This window comes from Phocoena sinus, chromosome 10, assembly GCF_008692025.1.
Source record: "Phocoena sinus isolate mPhoSin1 chromosome 10, mPhoSin1.pri, whole genome shotgun sequence".
Classification (NCBI taxonomy): Eukaryota; Metazoa; Chordata; class Mammalia; order Artiodactyla; family Phocoenidae; genus Phocoena; species Phocoena sinus.
The window spans coordinates 100,968,508-100,994,381 of record NC_045772.1 but is presented as its reverse complement, the minus strand read 5'-3'; the positions used below and the strand labels follow the sequence as shown (position 1 = coordinate 100,994,381).

At 41.2% G+C, this 25,874-nt stretch overlaps 1 protein-coding gene and 1 pseudogene across 8 annotated transcripts in view; both read right to left on the bottom strand.

Moving 5' to 3' along the window:
* ERC1 (ELKS/RAB6-interacting/CAST family member 1) overlaps nucleotides 1-25,874 on the bottom strand; it is a 391,788-nt gene that overhangs the window by 112,817 nt on the left and 253,097 nt on the right. The window lies entirely within an intron of this gene.
* Nucleotides 6,067-20,543, bottom strand: LOC116760443 (annotated as a pseudogene).

Sequence of the window (25,874 nt, the reverse complement as noted above, 5' to 3'; positions counted from 1 at the left end):
TCACACCCTTCTGCAGCCTTTTTTGCGTAACACCAGTGCTCATCTGGGACCAACAGAAGGTGGCAGAGGTGATGCTTATCTCTTCCACGATGAGGTTACAACAGAGACCGTGTGCCCTCTCACTCCTGGACCACTTGCTCTGTGAGCTGCCCCACAGAGAGGCAACGAGGTCTCCTGCAAACAGCTGGTGAGGGAGTGAGGACTCTTCTCAACAAGCATGTGGGGCAGCCACAATGAAGCTTCAGAGGACTTCGGCCCAAGATGGCCCCTCGACTGCACCTTCACGAGAGGCTGGGGCCAGAAGCACACAACTAAGTGGCTCCCGAATGCCTGACCATCAGGAACTGAGATCATTGTTTTAAGCCACTAAGTTTGGGATCATTTGTTGACTAACACACAGGATAAAGGCCAAATTCCTTGGAATGGAACAGAAGGCCCTTGGTGAGCGTTAATGACGCCTCTCTTGCTCCCATCATGCATTATAATTTATGCTCCAATATTACTGAAGTACTTGTAATTCTCCATGTCTTGTCAACTGCTTCCCAGCTTTTACAATCCTTCTCTGATACCACCACCACCTAGAAGCTGTCCCTGATCATCAACTCCCATCTCCCTTCACGCCTTACATAACTGGAGCGCTGCCAGAACTCCGTGCGACCGTCACGCACGGCGCCCCCGGGCCAGTGCACAGCACAGCTGGCGATGTGATCAGTATGTGAACGGAACAGTGTGTCCACACACAGTAGCTTCATGTATATGCTCCCATTTTTGAACTCGATCATGCTTTAGTATATGTGCTTATATATCTTTCCTTAGCGCCTAAAACAGGTATTCAATAAGCCCTTGCTGAATGAACAGACTTGTGTTAAATTTTCAGTATAATCGTATTACACAAACACTTAAAATACACAACTTTCAAGAACAAGAATTGTGCAGAACTTGCAATTAAAATTTTCATTTCCTATTTTTAATTCCAACTCGCGACACAAACTTTTCATCCACAGAAAAGGAACAGACTACAGCGATGTAGTGAACGTATCCTAGGCAATCCATATCCAAAACAGAAAAATTTTTTGTTGTTAATACAACAAAACATGTAAATTTGAGGTCCCTTTCCACATCGTGCGACACATGGAAGGTGATAATATTTGTATAGAAAACTGATGTGAAAGGCTGAGGCTGGCTGCTCTTGGTTCAGTGCTGACGCCTGTCTGTGACACTGCAGTGGAATGCAGCTTCCTGGGTCACATACACAGTATTCTCTCAGATTGCCTTTAAAACGAAATACGGCAAATTTGCCTAAAGGTGGCAGATTTCAGAATCCAACTCCCCACCCAGTACTTAGGAAAAATAATCAAAACACTGCAAAAGCCACAGGAACCAAACAAGAGAAAGGTCACAATCTTAACTTTAGCTACGGGTAAGGAAATGAAACAAAGCCTCTGGTGGGGATGGACGAGTCCTTGACTGTATTCTAAGTCCAGAAGCGATCCAAGGTCAGAAGTGAGGGGGGAAAATCGCGAGCATTCCCAGGAATAACCTCAAATTTGGAGGAAAAAAGATTGAAAGGGTAAACTGACAGTTCAAGAAATGAAAGTCAGGAGGAACACTTATCTACAGGCAAGAGAAACTACCAGGATGTGCCGTTTTCTAGGAAACACTAGAGAATTCAGCAAAGGATCTGAACCCTACTCGCTTCTACCAAGATGAACATAGGACATTTATCAAAACTTCAGAAGGAAAAGACAGAGACCAGGTCTTCCGACAAAGACGGTGCATGGCCCTAGCTGAGGCACTGTCCCTTCTCCCCACACCCTCAGACCAGAAGCAGACTGAAGTCAACTCCCAGCCCCTCACACTTACTCTCAGAGGAGGAACCTATGAGGTTTCAGATAAGGTGGGGGCAGGAAAGATATCAGGGGACAGCTGCCCACTCTACATTAGAAGACACAGATCCAGGAATTTCATAACCAACTGAATCTTCAAGTATAATGGCAAAATAGATATTATCCAGCATGCAAAAACAAAAAATGAAAAGAAGGATTCAATATCCATAAGTCTTTGCTTAAAAAACCAACTAAAGATAAGATTCAATAAACGAAACAAAACAAAAAAAAATCAAAGAATTCAGGAAAAGTAAAGAGGAGATTCAGAAAAGAGCAGGTGACAAAGCACGGAATTTAGAGGTGGAACCTACACTGAGTTAATTTGGAAATTATAGTTATAAAATCAAATGTAAATATTGTAAACCTTGGTGAAGCTGAAATTATCAATAAAGCGTATGTTTAAATACTGGTGACAAGTGAAAACTTCATTCTTTAGAGCAAGATTAAATGCTGCTGAAAAACATGACCTAATCTTTTCCTATCCTTGGAAAGATGTCTTAGGACTTCTTCTGCTGAACAGTAAAGAAATACTCAGTTGAGCCTCCATTTGCTCATTCTGTTACAATCAGGTAAAATGAAATTCAATTTTTATTCAAAATGGCATGTTTCTACGATCCCATTAATTTTCCCCCTGTTTTTCCTTCTGTATACGTGCTTTAGAAATATGACAGGAATCAATACTTACTTACTACAAATGATTACTTCCCAAACAGTTGGTTTTGGGGTTATTTGTTTTCTTTCTTATTTCTACTTTTGCTATTGCTTACATTAAAAAAAAAATAAGTAGTAAATACATAATTAAAAGTAAATACATAATTAAAAACCTGACCTGAGGCACAGTGTGACACAAGAAAAAGCATGTGTTTGGACTTCAACTCTGCCTTATACTTGCTGTGTGATTTGAGACAAGTAATTTCTTGAATCTCATTTTCCTATCCATAAAATGGTAATACAAATGCCTCAATTTCCCAGAGTAGCTGTTAAGATTTTGACAATTTAAAATACGACACCTCTATTATAGCTGTGAATCTGGCACGAGGAAGGCACTTAACAAACTTTAGTTTTCCTAGAGAGCTCAGGTTGTGACAACAGAAGTAGAAAGAAGAAACCCACTTATACTCTTGGTCTTATATTTCTCTCCAATTATATCTTTTAACCTTTAGTCAATAGTCAAATGGATATGAGGTTTTTTTTTTTCTAATTTATTTGTTATTTTTATTTATTTATTTTTGGCTGTGTTTGGTCTTCGTTGCAGTGTGCGGGCTTCTCATTGCAGTGGCTTCTCTCATTGTGGAGCACGGGCTCTAGGCGTGTGGGCTTCAGTATTGTGGCACATGGGCTCAGCAGGTGTGGCTCACGGGCTCTAGAGTACAGGCTCAGTAGTTGTGGCACACGGGCTTTGTTGCTCCGTGGCATGTGGGATCTTCCCAGACCAGGGATCGAACCCGTGTCCTCTGCATTGGCAGGCGGATTCTCAACCACTGCACCACCAGGGAAGCCCTGGATATGAGTTTTATATCCCAAGATTAGTGTGCCTAAGAGCTGTTAGTTTTGTTACAACATGACGATGAAAATGTACCAGAAGAAGTTTTCAATATAAACTTCCATGTGGTTCCCGAGTCTTTCCTTTCCTCCTCTTGAGAAATCAGTCTCTTCTGGACTCAATGCAAAGAGAATATCACATTTAAAGTGCATTAAAAATATCTTTTCCTCCACTGAGATTTTGACAGAATCTACTGAATTCCGAGAGCAAAGGTCATGATTAGCAAAGAAAAACAAGTACCACAAAACCGATCAAGTTATCTTAAAAAAAAAAAAAAAAAAAAAAAAAGCTCCTCCCCAAAAGGGACAATCCCCTTCCTCTTCAGGCCCATAAAACGATTTTAACATAGTTAGATGTTTTATTTATAGATAAAGATGAAAATGTTTTAACACATGAAGTCCGTAATTTAAAAGAGAAGCCTCTCACCACAGCTCATTTCAGCACATCAGCACGTAGCTCGGAAGCACTAGGACAGGGAGGCCCAGCGCTAAACGGGAACCAGGGCTGTGCGGAAGGAAAGGAAAGCAGCTGAGACCCAAGACAGAAGGGAGAGAGCCAAGAAGATTCATGACACACATGGTCAGAGGGGTAGAAAGGGTAGCTAAGTGATTGAGGGATGAGTTAGTAACAGCTACATAACTTCCTTTAAAAATGGATCCATATCAATACCAACATAACTAAACTCCAAAGTGACAACACAATCTTCTTCAAGGAGGAAAAGACACATAGTTTTTATAGTAGATATAGCTTTCCTGATGTAGCTTACAGAAACCTTTTAAATTAAAAGTCGCATGGGAACTTCCCTGGTGGCGCAGTGGTTAAGAATCTGCCTGCCAATGCGGCGACACGGGTTCGAGCCCTGGTCTGGGAAGATCCCACGTGCAGTGGAGCAACTAAGCCTGTGCGCCACAACTACTGAGCCTGTGCTCTAGAGCCCATGAGCCACAACTACTGAGCCCGCGCGCCGAGAGCCCGTGCTCCACAACAAGAGAAGCCACTGCAATGAGGAGCCCGTGCACTGCAACGAAGAGTAGCCCCCGCTCGCCGCAACTAGAGAAAGCCCGTGTGCAGCAACGAAGACCCAACGCAGCCATAAATAAAAAAGTTACGAAGTAAGTAGGTAGGTAGATAATAAAAAAATAAAAGTAGCATGATGACTGAATGGAATGTCTTCATGCCAAAAATAATGAGAAGCAGAGTTCCCAAACTGTAAATTACAAAGATTAATACCAAAACTGCTATCATTTGAATGTGCCATGAAATATTTTAAAATCAATGATACAGGTTAACTAGTTGCAACAAATGGTACTCTCCTTGGCGTGATGGAGTCTATAATGGAAAAAAACGGTCCTTTGCTTCGGAAGCTTGTCTGCACAGGGCTCTGCTGGTCTCATGGTGCCGACACAAGAAATCCCAGAAGAGCTGCAACATCTGCTTTAAGCCCAGGAACTCTCACACCTGTCTGTACAAACAGGGACGTTTCTGAATAAACACTTCAAAGCTGCCGAGTGCCAGGACTGGTCAGTTCAGGGGCTGTCAGGAGTTGTGGACAGCATGAGTGACAGGCAAAAAGATCACCTAGGTATTTATCTCATTAATCTTTGAGTGTGCTTAATTCTTAAATTTAGAGAGTATTCCTGTCTGGACTCATCCAACGGATTCCTTGCTGGTCTTCTGCTCCGGTCTCTCCCCATTCCAATCCATCCTTAATAGAACCAGCACTATTTTCCTGAAATATGGATCGGACTGTGTCACTTCCCTGTTCCCTATGTCTACAGAGTAAACATTTTAATTAGTGGCATAGCATACAAGGCCCTTCCGGCATCTTCCTTCAGAATTGGCCTCAAATATTCTTTGCTCCAGCAATACTAAATGTCTGATGGTTCCTCAAATACACCTTAGCATTTCATACCTCTATGACTTTTCATTTTCTACTTTATTTGGTCTATTAATACTTTCAAAGCTCTCTTCTCTTATTCCTCCTAAGAGACAGCTAGGGGGTCTGTGACGCCTGCCTTAACCACATCCCGGGTAGACTTGGGTCCCTCGCTTGCTTCAAGCTCCCGCTGAACCCAGCTCATATGTCTTTTATATCCATCAACACAATATATTATGATTTCCTGCCTTCGTGAATTCCCAAGACAGGCCAGTAACTGGCACCAACTGTTTATCTCTCTCTGAAATACAAGAAGAAATTCTGATAAATATTTTTCCAAAGTTCAGACAAAGGTTTGAATATCCACTCAGTGATTCAGAAACAAACTCGTCCACAGAATTACCTTAAGTATGCCAGGCTGATCTTGGAGGCTCAAATTAATCCTGACGCACGCTACAACATGGATGAAACCTGAGTTCATCATGCTATGTGATAAAAGCCAGTCAAAAAAAGCCATTCTGTATGATTCCACTTAGAAGACTTATCTAAATTCGTCAAATTCATAGTAACATAAAGTAGAATGGTGGTGACCAGGGGCTGGGGCAAGGGGGAAAGGACGAGCTCTTTAATGCAAGATGCAATGTTCTGGAGATTGGTTAACACTATGGAACTGCATTTAAAAATGATTAAGATGGTAAATTTTATGTTATGTGTTTTCTTTAACTGTATAAACTACTTATTAACAGATAACGCCCACAAATTTATTTCTTCTTGGGTACACTTGCAGTACAGCCATGGCGGCCCGTGGTCTTGGTGTGCTGGCCTGGACACCAAGTCCCCAGAAGTGGCACAGCCTATGTGGGTCCAAGTCTGCTCCGGTCGCTCCAGGTCTTCCCAGAGCTTGTTGTCCGGACCCTTGGCCAGGACCTGGCTGTGTTTTCCATCCTTCAGGTCCTCTGTCTGTCTAAGAACCAGTCTGGGGTCCGGTACTGGCGTGGATTCTGCATGATGGTGACCACACGTTGCACCTCATCCTCAGTGGGCTGTCCTGGTCAGGTCCACGTCTGCTTTCCTCAACACCACAAGGGCGGATCTTCACCCCACACCCTTAATTGCAGCGATGGCAAAGGCAATCTTCCATCGCCCACCGATGTGGGTGCTGAGTGCTCGCGAATATGGTGGACTTTCTCAGGGATCGCTAGGGAAATGGTGGCGGCCTCAGTGGTGGCGTGCGAGCCTCCAGTGAAAGAGCTATGTTTTTTTTATTTCAATAAAAAATTTGAATTAGGGACTACCCTGGTGGTCCAGTGGTTAAGAATCCACCTTCCACTGCAGGGGACGCGGGTTTGATCCCTGGTCGGGGAACTAAGATCCCACGTGCTGCGGGGCAACTAAGCCTGCGTGCTGCAGCTACAGAGCTCACAGGCTCTGGAGCCCATGTGCCACAACTACTGAGCCCACGCACTCTGGAGCCTGTGCACCACAACTAGAGAAGCCCACACACCGCAACAAAAGATCCTGCATGCTGCAACAAAGATCCCATGTGCCACAACTAAGACCCGATGCAACCAAATAAATAAATAAATAAATTTTTAAAATTTGAATTAAAGAAAGGCAACTGCAAGTTAAAAAACATAACTACAACACCTAGGAAAGCCTATTCTAGAGCAATGCCTAAACACATGGTAGACACACACAGTTTTCATGACTGAATATGTTAAGTAACTAAATTTCTCTAGTAGATGATATGTATTTGTGGGATATAGTTTATATCTCTGGGAATCCTCATTTAATCCCCCAATTCTGTCACGTATTTCCTATAGTATAGAATGAATGGAATTTCATGGGAAAATAGAAATGTTAATATCCAATGTTTTAAATCAGTATTTATTTGTTTCTCTGGAAGAACAGTAAAAACAGGTGGAATGAAGTGGCAATATACCACTTAGAGTTAAAATAACAGGAACTGGAAAACACTTTAACCAAAGGAGACCAGAAAAATAGCTGGTGGTATATCATTCAGTGGAATATTATGATATTTAAAATAATGATATACATCATTAACTGATTTAGAAAGATTTTCATATTTATTGCTAGGTGGTAAAAATCTTTATATGGAGACACAAACAGAATGAAGAATAGTCATACAACAAATAATTAGTTAGCTCTAGGGTAGGACTGCAAGTGATTTTAATTTCCCTTTCTAAATGTTTATGAAATAACTGGATTTAAACATATCAGCATGTACTCTTTTATAACAAGAAAAAAATAAAACCGTTCCACTCTGATTCAAGTCCAGCGTTTCCTTGTTGATTTTCTGTAGAAGACTCAGCCACTGTTTAAAGTGGGGTGCTGAAGTACCTGCTTCTACTGTATTCTCTACTGCTGCCTTCAGATCTGTTTGTATTTGCTTAACATTTTCAGGTGTTCCAATGTTGGGAACATATAAAATTATGACTATTCTGTCTTCTTGATGAACTGACCCCTTAATCATTACATAATGATCTTTTTGTCTCTAGTTACTGTTTTTGGCTTAAAGCCCATTTTGCCTAGTGTAACTACACCTGCTCTCGTTTTGTTTCTACTTTAAGGGAATATCTTTCTCCATTCTTTCACTTTGAGCCTATGTGTTTCTTTAAAGCCACAGTGAGTCTCTTGTAGGCAGCATATGGTTGGGTCTTGTTATTTTATCCATACAGCTAATCTATGTGTTTTGATAAGAGAATTCAACCCGTTTACATTTAGAGCAATTATTGTAGGTAAGCACTTCCTAATATGCCATCTTATTCATAGTTTTTCTGGTTCCCTTGTTCCTTTCTTCCTTTCCTACTGCCTTCCTTTGTGAAATGGTGATTTTCCACAGTGCTATGCTTTGATTCCCTTCTCTTTATCTTTTGTGACTCTACTGTAGGTTTCTGCTTACCATGAGGCTGAAATAAAACATTTTATAGCTCTAATAGTCTATTTCAAGGTAGTAACAACTTAGATCATACATAAAAACTCTACCCCTTTACCCACTCCCTTTTATGGTTTTGAAGTCACATTTTATCTCTTTTAATACTGTGTATTAATTAACAAGTTACAGCAGTTACAGTTATTTTTAATACTCTTATCCTTTAACTCCAGAATTTTATTTTGTTTTGGTTTTGGTTTTTTTTTTTGCGGTACGCGGGCCTCTCACTGTTGTGGCCTCTCCCGCTGCGGAGCACAGGCTCTGGTCACGCAGGCTCAGCGGCCATGGCTCACGGGCCCAGCCGCTCCGCGGCACGTGGGATCTTCCTGGACCGGGGCACGAACCCGTGTCCCCTGCATCGGCAGGCGGACTCTCAACCACGGCGCCACCAGGGAAGCCCTAACTCCAGAATTTTAAAACTCTCGTTTTATATCAGAGTTAAAACGCCACCACATTACAGTATTAGAATATTCTGAATTTGATTATATACTTCCCTTTACCAGTGTGTTGTATATTTTCATGTCTTCAAGTCACTAATTAGCAACCTTTCACTTCAGCTTGCAAAACTCCTTTCAGCATTTCTGATAAGGCAGGCCCAGTGATGATGAGCTCCCTCAGCTTTTGTTTGTCTGGGAAACTCTTAATCTCTCCTTCAGTTTCTCAAGGACAGCTTTGCCAGGTAAAGTATTCTTGGTCGGCAGTTTTTTTCTTCCAGCGGCTTGAATGTATCATCCCACTCTCCCCTGGGGGTAAGGTTTCTGCTGATAAAGCAAACAGCCTTATAGGGATTCCCTTGTAAGTTATTTAAGCTTTTTTCTCTCCTGCTTTTAAGATTCTCTGCTTGTCTCTTGTTTTTGACAACTTTATTAGAAGTTTTTTGGAGAGATTTCTTTTTTCTTTATCAGTTTTATGGAAATAGAATCAACACAGAACACTGTATAAGTTTAAGGTACATGACATAATGACATATAGAGAAATGATTACCACATATAAGTCTAGTTAACATCCATCACCTCACATAGTACCAAACATTTTTTTCCCTCGTGATGAGAATTTTTTAGGGTTTACTCTCTTGGCAGCTTTCAACTATACCACAGATCAGTGTTAACTGCAGACTCCATGTTGTACATTACACCCGTGGTGCTTATTAATCTTATAACAGGAAGTTTGTACATCTTGACCACCCTCACCCAATTCCCCCACTGCCCACCTCCAGTAACCACATATCTAACCTCTTTATGATTTTTTTTTTTTTTTGCTGATTCCACACGTTAAATAAGATCTTTCAACATTTGTCTTTCTTTGACTTACTTTACTTAGCATAATGTCCTCTAAGTCTATCCCACGTATTGCAAATGACAAGATTTCCTTCCTTTTTCATGGCTGAGTAATATTCTTGTGTGAGACATTTTCTTTAACCATTCATCTGTTGATGGACACTTAGGTTGTGTCCATGTCTTGGTAATTGTAAATAATGCTGCAGTGAACGTGGGGATGCAGCAGATATCTTTTCCAGACAGTGATTTTATTTTCTTACAATATGTACCCAGAAGTGGGGCTGCTGGATCATATGATAGTTCTATCTTTAATTTTTTGAGGAAACTCTGTCTTCCATGGTGGTTGTACCAATTTACATTCCCACCAACAGTGCGCAAGGGTTCCCTTTTCTCCACATCCTCACCAACACTTGTTACTTCTTGTTTTTTTTTTTATGACAGTCATTCTAACAGGTGGGAGGTGATATCTCATATCGCGGTTTGCATTTGCATTTCCCTGATGATTAGTCATGCTGAACACCTTCCCACATACCTGTTGGCCATGTGAGTATCTTCTTTGGAAAAATGACTATTTGGGTACTTTGTCCATTTTTAATTGGATTATTTAGGGTTTTTTTTGCCACTGAGTTGTATGAGTTCATGTATATTGGTATCAACCCCTTATCAGACATGACTTGCAAATATTTTCTCCCATTTGGTAGATTGCCTTTTCATTTTCTTGATGGTTACCTTTGCTGTGCAGAAGTGTTTCAGTTTGATGTAGTCCCGCATGTTGGTTTTTGCTTTTGTTGCCTTTACTTTTGGTATCAAATCCAAAAAATCATTGCCAAGACCAATATCAAGGGCTTAACCCTATGTTTTCTTCTAGGAGCTTTATGGTTTCAGGTTTTATGTTCAAGTCTTTAATCTATTTTGAGTTGATTTTTGATTTTTTGTGTATGGTGTAAGACAGGGGTCCAGTTTCATTCTTTTGCATGTAGTGGTCCAGTTTTCCCAACATCATTTATTGAGAGACTTTCCTTTTCCCACTGAGTATTCTTGGCTCTTTTTGTCATAAACTAATTGACCATGTACGTATGGGTTTCTTTCAGGGCTTTCAATTCTGTTCCATTGGTCTATATGTCTGTTTTTATGCCAGCACCATAGTCTTTTGATCACTATAGCTTCATATATAGTTTGAAATCAGGAGGAGTGATGCCTCCAGCTTTGTTCTTCTTTCTCAGGATTGCTTTGGCTACTTGAGGTCTTTTGTGGCTCCACAGAAATTTTACAATTGTTTTTTCTACTTCCGTAAGAAATGCCATTGGAATCTTAGGAGAGATAAGGTGTCTATAGATAGCTTTGGATAGTACAGACATTTAACATAATGTCTATATGTTAATTAATATTGAATATTAATTCTTCTAATCCATAAACACAGGATATCTTTCCATTTATTTGTGTCTTCTTCAATATCTTTCATCAAAGTCTTAGAGTTTTCCATATATAGATCTTTTACCTCCTCGGTTAAATTTATTTTTAGTATTTTATTGTTTTGATATTATTATAAATAGGATCATTTTCTTTACTTCTTTTTCAGATAATTTGTTGTCAGTGTATAGAAATGCAACTGATTTTTGTACGTTGATTCTGTCCTGCAACTTTACTGACTTTGTTAATTAGATCTAAGTTTTTTGGTCCTATCTTTAGGATTTTCTATATATAAAATCATGTTATGTACAAATAGAGACAACTTTACTTCTTCCTTTTCACCCCTGATGCCTTTTATTTCTATTCCTTGTTTAATTGTGCTGGCAAGGAGTATCAGTACTATGCTGGATAGGAAGGAGAGGATTTCTTTATGTTGTTTTGTTTGGTGACTTATGAGGTTCATGTACTTCAATATCCAAATCTCTCCCCAGATTTGGCAAGTTCTCAGTTATTATTTCTTTAACTAAGCTTTCTGCCCTCTTCTCACCCTCTTCTCCTTTTGGAACCCCAATAATTCACAAATTGGTTCTCCTGATGGTATCCCACAGATCATCTGGGTATTCCTCACTCTTGTCTTATTGTTGTTCTCCTCTGACTGGGTAATTTCAAAGCTCATGTCTTCATTCTCACTGATTCTTTACTCTGCTTGACCAGGTCTGCTGCTGATGCAACAGACTTTTCATTACACTCAATGAAATGAATGAAATTCACTGATCCTCAAATGGATCGATCTGGCCTCTCTTAGCCTGTCTAAGTCTGCATCTCAACCTTTCTCCCTTCATGATGCAAGAGACACAATAACTTCCAGGAGGCCAAGAGCCCACACACAAGGAATCCTTCAGTTAGAGAAGGGGAGAGAGAGGAATTTCTGTTTGGTTCTTTTTCATGATTTCTTATCTCACTAAACTTCTCATTTTGTCCCTATATTATTTTCCTGATTTCACCAAATTGTCTTTCTGTTTTCCGGCAGTTCACTGAGTTTCCTTGAAACAGATATTTTGAATTCTTTACTGAGTAAATCATGGATCTCCACATCTTTAGGCTCAGTACGGAAGGCTACTGTGATCCTTCAGTGGTGTCGTGCTTCCTTGATTTTCGATGTTCCTTTGAGTTTTGATTGCTGCCTTCACGTTTGAAGGTGCAGCCACCACCAGGCTTTACTCACTGCCTGCTTAAGTGCATCCAAACTCACTTTTTTTACTCCAGTGGAGTGCTAGATCTTCTGTAAACCTGGACTTCCACAAAGGCTCTCTTCTCTGTGGGTGACTGTTTAAGTCAGTGTTCTCCAGGGGCTCCCAGACCTCAGTCAAGAGGACCTGGAGCTGGTTCACGAGTCACTTCAGGGTCTACAGCAGGGAATGAGGTCTGTCTGCCTATTACATACACAATGCATGGGTGGGCGATATTCCTTCCAGATCTCTTTGTGTATGATGACAGATCCTACAGCTCCCATGAAGACACTTTTATTCCTAGATGGATGCTGAATATTTTGGGGGGGGGGGGTGTAGGTGGGAGGAAACATCTTATGCCTCCACAATGCTGATGTCACTTGTCTTTCCACTTTGAAAAATAAAAATTTACTGCTCCCCCACAAAGAACTGTTGACAAGATTAGAGAGGTGCCAGAAATTGCTTCCCGCAGTCTATATATGGTTTACACAAGTGTTTCATCTGCATGGTATTTTGTTTTTAAGTGAACATGCATGCTTTGACACCGTCTCACTTTAATCATTTATATTATTTTCCATTTCAATAATTTACATTATCTGCTTAGCCCTTGAATACATCTGGATTCGCTACTACAGGCTTTTACGATTGAAAAACTGGACCAAGCAACCATGGCAGAACCTTCCCACTTACGTAAATTGAACAGCGTACTCCTCACATTCAGGTGGCTGCTTTAAAACGGAAAGTCATCTCAAATTCAAAAGCATGACAGTTTGGTGGGAGAGGACTACTTCCAGCACAGTATACTGCTAAGCCTGGAGGTCCCTCTGGTTCCATCCATCCTGGCTATGCTGAATAAATGTCTGAGCACTTGAGTGTAAACTAGAGATCTTGCAACCTGAGTAAGGGTCACCACTGTGGCCAGTGCTGAAATCTGGGCCACCCAGGGCACATCACCAGAGCAGAATAAAAATATCCATAGAACTATGCGGGGTCAATTATTCAAGCCAAAACGAAATGAGCAATCTTCCTCCATTTCCTTCATCCCCAATATCCAAACCATCAGAATGCCAAAGGCTCAACTTACAACATATATTATAGATCTATAAACATTAAAAACATAAATTACACCACGCCACCACCCTGGTCAAAATTCTCTGACGGTTTCCCACTCTATTTAGAATAAAATTCAAACTCCTTTAAGACTTTAAATGACCTGGGTCTTGCCTACATCTTTGGGCACATTTCCTATGAATCCCCTCATTTATTACACTCAATGGTTTTGTTTCTGTTTTTCTAACAGACCAAGTTCAATCCTGCCTCAGGGCCTCTGTATTTGCACCAATTTATGCCTGGAATGCTCTTACCCCAGACAGTCACATGGCTAACTTCTTTACAACATTAAGGAGATAAAGTTCAAGGAAGACCTGAAAGAAGCATTCTTAGACCCCCTGATCTAAAATTTTCCCCAACCCCAACATACTATAAGATCCCTCCAGCAGTCAATTTTTATGAAAGATCTCTTACATTTTCTTCCCGTTACTTAATCCTTGTCTGAAACTATCTTATTTGTTTACTTATTTTATGTCTAAAATACACTAAAAAGTATCCTATCCTCCACCTCCATAAAGGCAGGGCTCTTATCTGTCTTGATCACTTGTGTACCTCTTGATATTAGAGTACTTTCTAGCACATAATGCTACTTAATCAATGTCTGGTGAATGAATGAATGAACTGATCTTCAATAACTGTGTCATTTGTCAGTAGCGATATGCACTTCCCATTATCCCTTTCAGCTTGGTGTCTGAAAGCTCCTCCAATCCAATGGAGACTCCATTAAAATGATACTGAAGAAAGATAAAAGGAAATAACTTCTGTTCTGGGTTTATTTCCTGTTTGTATCTCTTTAGTATCAGTATCAGACGGGAGCGCTCAGAGAATTTCTAAAAGAGATGAAAAGAAGCAAGTGTGCTGCCAGGTGAACAGGACTGGAGGAGCATCCCGCAGTCCAGGGAAATGCAGCAGGAGGCTAACGGTGAGATGGGAGCAAGTCCTCCCTCAAAGACTCCAGAGAAATTCAGGACTCACACGAGCCTGTGGGCGGGACAGAAAGGAGGAGCCCAAAACAAGGGAATTCATTCAAACTCTGACTACTAACTCACTGCAGCAGCTGCCCCTCCTCACTTTCCTGTCTTCTTATGCAGGACATGCGGCTTATTATTTTCCCAGCTATAACAAGCAAGCAAGCAAAGAAATGTGACTGGGTCCTCTGTGATACCAAACAAACTACTTAGGGAGATGTGAAGCTCTTATGTCAGAACTGGTGCCCCCGAGTAAATTCTTCATTCTAGACTGGGGGGATCCTCCAACCTGGATCTATGCCCATCCATCCTAACGAGATGTCTGACAGTTAACAAGTTCTGTTTATGTAAATAAAACTATTTGCCAGCTGCCTCATTCAGAGGAGAGGCCTAGCAGGAAAGTAAAGCTATAAACACCACTAGAGGAATCTCAATGCAGCCACCAACTGCAATCAACTCAGTTCTTAAATAGGAATGGACCATTAAGGATCATCAGACGTATGTGGAAAACCTCCAAAATGAAACAGAAAATAAATAATAACTGAGGTAGAAGGAAATACCACTCAGGAAACAGATGAAAGTTCTTAAAAAGGTCTAATTACTTTTCTCAGAGAAATTCAAGAAGATATTAAAGCTACAAAACAAAATCTAGGAGGTCATGAAAAAAGAACATTCAGATTATAAGACAGTTAAAACGCTCATTACCAAAATAAAAAAAATTCAAAAGGACTGAAAGGAAGTCAAGAAAAAACCCCGAAACTGAAGAAATAAAACCCAAAGAGTTAAAAATATAAGAGAAATTGAGGATTAATCTAGGAAGGTCCCAAATCCAACTACTAGAGGTTTTAAAAGGTGAGACCAGTTAAAAATGAAGGAAAGGCCATTATCAAAAAATCTACAAATGATAAATACTGGAGAGGGTGTGGAGAAAAGGGAACCCTCTTGCACTGTTGTTGGGAATGTAAATTGATACAGCTGCTATGGAGAACAGTATGGAGGTTCCTTAAAAAACTAAAAATAGAACTACCATAGGACCCAGCAATCCCACTACTGGGCATATACCCTGAGAATACCATCATTCAAAAAGAGTCATGTACCACAGTGTTCGTTGCAGCTCTATTTACAATAGCCAGGACATGAAAGCAACCTAAGTGTCCACCGACAGATGAATGGATAAAGAAGATGCGGCACATTATATACAATGGAATATTAGCCATAAAAAGAAATGAAACTGAGTTATTTGTAGTGAGGTGGGTGGACCTAGAGTCTGTCATACAGAGTGAAGTCAGTCAGAAAGAGAAAAACAAATACTGTGTGCTAACACATATATATGGAATCTAAAAAAAAAAAAAATGGTACTGATGAACCTACTTGCAGGGCAGGAATAAAGAGGTAGACACAGAGAATGGACGTGAGGACACGGGGTGGGAAGGGGAAGCTGGAGCCAAGTGAGAGAGTGGCATGGACATATATACACTACCAAGCGTAAAACAGACAGCTAGTGGGAAGCAGCTGCATAGCACATGGAGATCAGCTCGGTGCTTTGGGACCCCCTAGAGGGGTGGGGTAGGGAGGGTGGGAGCGGGGAGAGGTAAGAGGAGGGGCCATGGGGACACACGTATGCATGTGGCTGATTCGCTTTGCTGTGCAGCGCCAACTAGCACCCCATTGTGAAGCAATTACACCCCAACAAGATGTTAAAGAAACATTAAAAAAACAAGTAAAAGAATTGATACTACATAAATAAAAAAAACTTCCCTAAGTTCATATCTGCCTAAGACCAAGAAAGGAAGGAGAAGGAGCCTCTCTATGAATATCAGAAAGACACGTGTTTCATCACATAACAAGTAGGAAACGACCTATCAAATACTTCCTGAAATCAGAGGACCAATTTTAAGCCATTGATACACCTTTGATTACTATGATCACAACCATGACTGATAACAATGTTGATTTAATTTAATTCTCACAACAACCTAAAGAGGCGCTATAATTATTTTCATTTCAGAGATGGGAGAGACACAAATTAATTAACTTATTTGAATTCACGCAACTAAAAAATGGCTGAGATTCTAATTTTGACCTATATGATTAAATAGCAACATTACCAACAAGAAGATGATTACTGAAGATACTGTAATCTGACAAGCCTGTAAATCTAAGAGGCAATTTATAATAAAAAATTCTATTAATGGAAAAATGTTAAATGTCTCCATAGCGATGCAATTAGCAAAACCCAGAATGCAGGGCTAAGAACTTGGTTTTTTTTCAACAAATATACTGAAAGGGGTAAAAGGGATGGAAGGGAACTTAAAAAAGACTTGAGACACACAAAGCAGCCTCAACATAGACATTGGTTTGGATGCTGAGTTCCACAAGCTACAAATAATCAAAAGTACAAACCATTTAGAAACAGCCTGGCAAATGTTAACACTAGCTTTGATGAAAATAAAGAATTACTGTTAAGTTTTTTCAGCTGTGATAATGGTACTGTTGCCATGTTTTAAACAGAACTCTCATCTTTTAGAAATATATACTGAATGACTTAGGATAAACTAATATGATGTCTACAATTTGCTTCAAAATAAAACAGAATGGGGGAAGTAAGAATACAGATAAAATAAAATTAGTCATAAGTTGATCACTGTTAAAGATGAATGACAAACACCAAAGTTCACTGTTCTACTTGTTCTATTTTTAAATATGTTTAAAATTTTCCATAAAAAAAACACCCCATGTCTTGAACACTGGAATCACACAAAATGTTATTACTTGAATTATAGACTGAGTATCAGAAAATAAAAAAATATCTTACTGCATTTGATTGACTTATTAAAAAAGAAAAATCACAGGACACAAAACAACGACTTGCCAAAGTAACGGAAGAGGCGCACAGCTCTTCTCGCCTAGTAAGTACACGGTGACATTCCAACTCATCAGGTAAAGGTTTGCTGTTCACAAGTAAAGATTTTTGGTTACAGGAGTGTTTATAAAAGGAACACTGAGCAATGCAGAGGGTATCATACATTACAAAAGTAATAAATTTTTTTGCTACATATAATTGATTATTTTTAAATTTTAGGGACTTTCAAAGCCCAGCAATATTCCATGTTTAGTAAACATTCATTAATTAAACAATGTTTGCGTGTTCACACCGAGCTGCCACTGTGCGGGGCAGAGCGTGTGCGCCAAGTGCCGCTGCCCGCGGGGGTGCGGTATGTGAGGTGGGGAGGGGTGGGCAGACGGAAGAGGGAGCAACTGCTTCGCTGCTGTGAGACCTGGGGAAGCACAATCGCCATTTGGAATAATGACAGATTCCCCAGCATCTGAGACTGAAAACAACACTGGAAGGTTTACTTTAAGTACTGACATTGTTTTCAACTGAGTTTGAGATGGTTCGAAAACATTCCCAGGAATCAAAGAAACAGGTGTAGCTAATAATTCTGGGATGACCAATTTGGCCTACTATGTGCAGTGTCAGATATCTTAAATATATGCATCTCCCTCATCCTCACCCCGGGGAAAACGTGGCCACAGTTACTTCTCTGCACATAATTCATTCTCATTCTCTCTCTCTCTCTCTCTCTCTCTCTCTCTCTCTCTCTCTCTCTCTCTCTGCCACCCCCCCCCACACTCACACACACACACACACACACACACACACACACACACACACACACACACAGTCCTTCCAATGTTTCCTCTTTGCCTGGATTACAGTGACTGGGACTATGACCTCTGACTTGCTCTGCTGAGAGTAACACGATGTATATTCTTCTTTGGTCTCCACGAGTGACAGGTACCCTGGAAAGTCCACCAGTTAATCTTCTTGAGATGCGTTCTAGGAAGAAGTGAAAAGCTTGGCAGGCTCCAGAGTGAGGCCAGTGCGCCGTCTGGGTTCCCCTCCCACTCGGCCAGGAGGGCAGACTCTCAGGTTCAGTATCACCTCAGCAGTATGCCCGTCAGCTGCCAAGGGTGAGAGAAGGCTGAGCCTCTTAAGGCATCCTGGACTTTCTGGCTTCTCTAAAGTAAAAGCAAATCCATAACAGACAGGTATGCTTTAAACCTACTGCACCCATTTATCCACTTTAATTTATTGGATCGATTAGCTCAGAGTAGGAAATGCCTAACACTGGATTTGCCATTACATGGTCACCATTCGAATACCCTATTATCAGGACTAAGGGTGGGAAAGTGGACATGTGAGTTCGGGGGAGACAGGAGCACTGACTCACCTCTGATATGACTCTAACAACATGGGCTCAAGTCTGACTGAGACGCAGAGCTTAGAAGGTAACACAGCAGAACTGAAATCCTGGTAAAGAGAGTAAAGCACAGTGGGACGGAGAAACAGCTAACAATTGTCTCAAGAAGTACTTTCGTGTTGCACATTTAAAAGAAGAAACACATGGGGTTTTCCGGTTTTTTGTTTTGTTTTTTAAAGCAGACAAAAACAAAAAGCAATCATTCCTTCTAAGCAACATATTTTCCCAATGTCTTTTCTATTTTGGAATGTGGGTTTAAGTCTTTAATTTTTCTCTGGGTAAAACGTGGCCACACAATTTCTCTGCAACTGATGTGCTATTCTTTCTGCCCACACTCAGGCTTTAAAATTAGAATTATTCAGGTTTCAGACACTACATACTTATGCCCAACTTTACTGTCAAAAGCATATAGAATATTCACATTCCTCACAAAACATATACTGTATACCAACTTGGACTCTCTTTTTTAAGATATAAGATTACTTTACAAATGTAATTTTTCCCATTGTGATGTTGAAGAAGCCTAGCAATAAAAAGAGAGATGGAAGAAAAAGAAGGTTTCTCAGTTCCTAGACTAGAATTCTCTTTATTAATCCACTGTTGAGGCACACAAACTCTTACCCATTTTTAATCAGAAAGAGTAACGAAAATTCACACGTGGAAAAGAATGTCAGAGGTAATTGAATTAATCCAACAGAAACCTAAAATGGACAAATTGAGGTTGGCAAACTGGAAAAGCAAGTTGGAAATAAAAGTTTAGAAAATACAAACAGGCTCAAAATGGGAAAATGACTACTGAGGCAAGTTACAGCAATTTTCAATAAAGACAGAAGTTCAGAATTGGAGAACTGTACCAGTTGAGAAGAGGCGGACCTAAAAGAAACTGCTGAGAACAGTGGAATTATCATCACTGAAGATGTTCATATGCTGGAATCCAACACCCGCCTTTCTGGAATGGGGTCAGTGTATGAATGCTTAATTCACAGCAATTTCTATAAGCCCCAGATCTTATCAGGATAGAAAAAAAAAGATGAACCAATAGCCTTCTTTTCTCATTGAAAACTGTACACATGAGAATTAAATGAATATGGATGTTTCTTGGAATAGTGGAAAGAATCCAGTGGCAATCAAAGTGGGATCTGGCACCGGTTCTGTCACTAAGTTGGCTTTTGACTGTGCACGAATCACTTGGCCATTCCGAATGCCAGTTCCCTTACATGTAAAGTAAGAGAACGGAAAGGAAGGAAGGAGACCAACGTGCACCGGGAGCTGGTCCACACCGTGCTCTCTTCACATGGCAAGATGCTGACAGCATCCCTGTGGGTAGTGACGGCTCTGCTCATTCTTATAAGTGATGGAAGTTGGTTCACAGAGGGTAGCTTGCCCAAGGTCACACCTACAGAGTAGGCAGCAGAGACAGGGTTGTGTCCAGTCCTGTTTGACTCTGAAGTCTGTAATGTAAAAAAAACTGTACTGCCTCTCAGGAGTCTCAGAAAGTACCAGTGACCTAAATTCTCTGTTTTACTCTTGAGAGACTCGCCACCCCTTCTGCCATTTCCTGACTGAAGTTGCTTCTTCGGGCTCCCATACCCACTCCCGGACAGGCTCTCGTTGCCCGCTCCCCAACCTCATCTACTGCCCACATAGTGACCACAGGGTATTCCTAAGAGATACAAACTTGTTTTTGTTTTTGTTTTTTGCGGTACGCGGGCCTCTCACTCTTGTGGCCTCTCCCGCTGCAGAGCACAGGCTCCGGATGCGCAGGCTCAGTGGCCATGGCTCACGGGCCCAGCCGCTCCACGGCATGTGGGATCTTTCCCGGACCGGGGCACGAACTCGTGTTCCCTGCATCGGCAGGCGGACTCTCAACCACTGCGCCATCAGGGAAGCCCCAAACTTGTTATTTTTATATCCTTACAATAAAGGCTCGAAATACAGGAAAAATGCCCAAAGCTTGGGAAACACACACTGATGTCTTCATAGCGCACTCCCAACTTTCTGCCTGCTGCTGCCCGAACACAGCCATGCCTTTAGCGCTGCAGACTGACGGGGATCACTCTTCCTTTCATCTGCACGGAAGACCTCCCCAGCCTTCAAGTACAGTCTGTCCCTACCGAGCAGCTCCCTCCATCCACGCAGCTCCAGCGCTGACCAGTCCAGAATGAATCTCCCCCACCCCCTCCTCCTTCCCTCTGTGGCCGAAAATCTTAACCTTTAAACCATAACTCATTTGTCATCATCTCCTCTGTGATCTCCTCCCCCATCAAATTCCCCTGTGAGCTGGTTCTTCCTTTGAGCTTCCATACCTTACCAGATACCATCTTATATTCGTTTTGAGCCTGTCTTCTCTATTGTGAACTCCTGGGGTTTATTTACCTTTGTATTATTGCCCCCCCTCTTATCACCTATCAGTGTCTGGCCAATAATAATGACCAGACTTAATAATTTAAGTTTGTTAAATGAATTAATAGATCTGAAGAGGGGAATGCCTTCCTCAAAAGTAAACATCACTGCTTCCTCACGGACACTGCAGTGGCCCCATTTCCAGCAAACCATCAAACCACAAGAGGTCAAAACTCATTGTGTTTAGGGTGTTTGCGTGTATGGTGCAAGGGTAAGTAAGGGGCAGGAGAGGAGGAGAGAAGAGAGGGCAGAAGAAGGAGCTAGGAAGACAGCTCAGACTAGACTGCACAAGGCTCTCTAAGAAGTTGAGGTTTATCCTCCAGGAGATGGTGCTACTGAAAGAATTTTAAGTTGGGAAACGACACTGCCGTATTTACTGTGTGAAAAGCTGTTTAGCAGCGAGTGAAGTCGGAATTCAAAGGTGAAAACAGGCTGAAGACAGAGGACTCAGGAGGCAGTCTGGTTCCAGAGCTCCCCTTCTTCAACATAACCTCTCAGTAGTAAAGGGAGGGAAGCCAGCCCAGAGTGAGTGCGGATGGCAGACAGGCAAGCTCAGGCCGAAGGGAGCACCAATGCTCAAATAGTGCAACAGTTCACATCCATAATTACTTACTATCTACTATATATTATAATAATTAATGTGTCCTAGGTACTGTGATGGAGAGAGATAAATGAGAAACGATTCACAGTGAAGTGGGAACACAGATCTACAAACAAATAACTAAAATACAGGATTATGGTTCAAAACAACAAAAAAAGGTCATTACCAGAGATAAATAAGAAGTATGAGAAAAAGGTACCACAGAGTCAAAGGGAAGAAACAGTCTCGAGGGAAATAAAAAAAAGGAGGGGGTTAACTAGTAGGGTACAAAATATTATAGAGCATCCACATACAACGAGGACAGAAAAGATAACAGTTTGCTTCTTAACTTTTGTTAAGTAAATAAATTCTGAAATTTCATATTGAAAAAGGCGGTGTCTCCAATTAGGTATTTTGCCCCAGGTGTAGCTTAGAAATGCCCATAGTTCTAAACACGGTATAAGACTAATTCAATGTCGAATACTTTAACAATGCGGGATCTAAGTCCCTTACCGTATCAAGTAGGTAGATATCAATTGAAGTATATAGTCCTATATGAGCACAAGGACATTTATCCAATCGATTACAAACTTGCAAGTATATGACTACTCCTCAAAGCATTAAAACATAGAAAATGATCTGATCACTGGTTCTAAAAGGACTGGTATGGAAAGAAGTAATTCCTTATCTCTAGGAATATGCTATTAACATGGGAGCGATTATGTATTTACTTAATTTTTTTTTTTTTTTTTTTTTGCAGTACGCGGACCTCTCACTGCTGGTGGCCTCTCCCGTTGCGGAGCACAGGCTCCGGACGCGCAGGCTCAGCGGCCATGGCTCACGGGCCCAGCAGCTCCACTGCATGTGGGATCTTCCCGGACAGGGGCACGAACCCGTGTCCCCTGGATCAGCAGGCAGACTCGCAACCACTGCGCCACCAAGGAAGCCCTACTTAATTTTATCAGCACGAAAGGCGAGAAATGCTCCACACTGTGTAGTTGGGTACAATGAATTCAATAAACTTATGGAGCAGGAAACAGTAAAGGAAGACAAACACTTATTCTATAAACACCCAAGTGTTATTATAAAGATTTCTAAACCAACTGCCTGCTTTCCCAGTATAGTACCTAAAACCACGGGTAAAAGATACTCCATCTGAAGTGCCCATAGAGAATCTTCATCAGGAGTAGAACAAACTTTAAAAGTCTCAAGTTTCTAGGAATGAAGCCTAGCTTGCCTTTAAATTACACTCAGAAGTAAAAGAGATAATTCAACGCAGAAGCTACATTTTCTATGCTGATAATTCAATGTACAGTGGATGACTTAACATCATTGACAGTCAGGCTCCATGGTGTATGAGCAGCAGGCAACTGCTACTTCCACGAGAGGTACTTGTGTCTCACGAGAATATGCAGTAAAAACAATTTAATCCTGAGATAAATTTACAAATACGGTAGCAAAGCGAAGGTCAATTGATTTGTAATAGGTGCTGGAGGGAAAAGACAGAAATAGGAGTAAATGTAGCTTGTTAACAGCAGGAGTAAAAGGCAATCAAGTACAGACGATGCCCCTTACTCGTGGTAGTGATGCTCTATAAAGTAGCTGTGAACACTGAATTCACAAATCCCGACCTGCTGCTCCAAGGGAAATACAGGATGAGTTCCTGCGAGCTTCTGGGTACAACTTTTACACCAACCAGTCAATACCTAACCGTGTTTTATGCGTGTTTTTGTTAAAGACACCATATTTAACATACACTGTTGACTCATTAACGCTGGACTCCAGGCCAAGAACACGACTTACTGCTCACGCCTGAATGGAGCTTCACCAGCACACGTGTTTCCTCCGTAAGGCACATCAGAGGTACACCAGGCAGCCCTTCGTGCAAAGAGGGGAAACACGTGGCCTCCACAGACCGTGAAGAGGACCCTGTGTGGAGTGTGAGAGCCCAGACGAGGAAGGCAGACAGCACGTGGCTCAGCCCCAAGCGGGATGTGCACGGAGGTGAGTCACAAAGCCTGGCCACTCTGCCCACGTCCACGAATGGCTGTGAGTAGGTCTGAGTGCTGCGTTTGGAGTTACAAGTAAGTGTCAGCAGCAGGTGAACTGGCATATATGGAACCCACAAATAATGAGGGGGTGACTTTACTTCTCTCTCAAATGTATTAAAAGAAAACAAACCTTTATTTTCCACCCCATTAGTCAGTCCTGCTTCCTGTTAGACTGACCAGGGCCACCTCTCTTGCATCAGTTTTGCTTCCAGTTTAGAAAAGACAGAATGTAGCTCTGCATATCAAGAAACTAAGTTAAATCCAGGACAAAATCCTGAGGGATTCCCTATGCTTCAATCACAGCATTGTAACTTCTTGAATAAGAACAGGTAAGGAAAATTGTGGATGAACTCAGTAAAGACTGAGTTTATGAATGGATCTGAAAACAAACTGGAATTCTTAATTCTTGTATCTCCTCAGATTACACTTTACATGATAAGGATTCCCTTTTTCAAATTCTAAGGTTAATCTCATTCCTAGTGGATTTCCTGGCAGGCACGGAAAGGTTCAGAAAGGTACAGGTCTGATTCCATCTGACATCAGTATTCTTCCACCAACTGTGAGAGCTTGATTGTTATATATGAACACTCTACCACTGATTTCATGTAGACAACTTTGTTTCTAAGAGAAATAAATATGTGCTCCATCGTCATGGAAGTGGAAGAATATACTAAGTAGAGATAATGGGAAAGTCGCGGCTCAATAAATCCCTACATTTTCAAAAGAGGTGCTGAGAATTCACTTTTCCATTACAAAGGCCTATGAGTGAACGCAGCTGCAGGAAGCAGCCTGAGATAATATAGGGCAGATTTTGTTTTTTAAGGACCATTCTAGGGCTTCCCTGGCGGCGCAGTGGTTAAGAATCCGCCTGCCAATGCAGGGGACACGGGTTTCGAGCCCTGGTCTGGGAAGATCCCACATGCCGCGGAGCAACTAAGCCCGTGCGCCACAACTACTGAGGCCCTGCGCTCTACAGCCCGTGAGCCACAACTACCAGAGCCCGCGAGCCACAACTACTGAAGCCCGCACGCCTAGAGCCTGTGCTCCACAATAAGAGAAGCCACCTCAATGAGAAGCCCACACAAAGAAAGAGTAGCCCCGCTTGCAGCAACTAGAGAAAGACTGTGCGCAGCAACGAAGACCCAACGCAGCCAAAAAATAATAAATTTATAAAGAAAAAAAATTACCATTCTAAGAATGGCGATGGATGTTGTCTAATTTGTTCTACAATAATAGAATAACCTTCCTCCTCCCTCTCTCCATTCTTTCAAAAAACACTCACAGGCCATGTAATGTACTAGAAGGTACAAGATGAAAACAATCTGGCCTCAATAAATAGTGAACCTATTGGAAGAGACTGTTAGTGAACCTATTGGAAGAGACTGTAAGTAAAGAGGTAAATAAAATCTAGTGTGGTCTTTCTGTAAGATATCCAAACTGAAAGATATCCAAACAAATTTTTATCTACAGTTGAATGGATAAATAAACTAAGGTACAGTCATAGACTGGACTACTACACAGCCACAAGGATAAATGAACTACAACCACACGTAGGGGTAGCAGAAAGCAGGACAGAGATCACGGAGAGCTACGCATACCACACTAAGAAAAAGAAGTGTTCTTGTGCAGGATGTAAAGGGTCGGAGACAGTGACGTTGAAATACGTTAAGGAGAAGATTCAGCAGCTCTGAATTTTATACCAATCATTATGTCAGGCAATGTGAAGCATGCGTTACAACGAGACAAGAAGACCACTTAGGAGGCAATTAAGGAAATCCAAGCAGAAATCACCCTGAAGGTACAAATTACGGTACAGAGAGGACAAGAGAAATCAAGTACTTAGAAACAAAATGTTTGTGAGCAGGAGAGTCAAAGAGGAGTCCCAGAATCATTCTAGAAGGACCATGTGGCATTTCTTTTCTCTTCAATATTTTTTGTAATAATAAGACTCTTTAAGGGTTAGCTAAGCTTTGCGGCCACAGAAAAAAATTCTAAAATGGAAATTGCAAAAGCTACCCCCCAAAATATTTTTGAATGTTGTATACACTGGATATTCTATATTATATAGGCAGAATAGAATACGAACTGCAGACCTGCTGCATAACTGTGTATGTTGTAGTCCACACGTAGAAACTGTAATGTTTATAGATAAGGTAGGCCATGTGGAAGCTGACCTTCTGAGGAAAATATGTGAAAACCTGAGGTTTTGTAACATCTTCAAAGAGTTAGAAATGGTGGACGCCAGAACTCTTGATAAACAAAGTAAAGAACACAGTAGTTTCCGTTATTTTAGTGCTGTTCTAACTGTACTGAAATAAGTGAA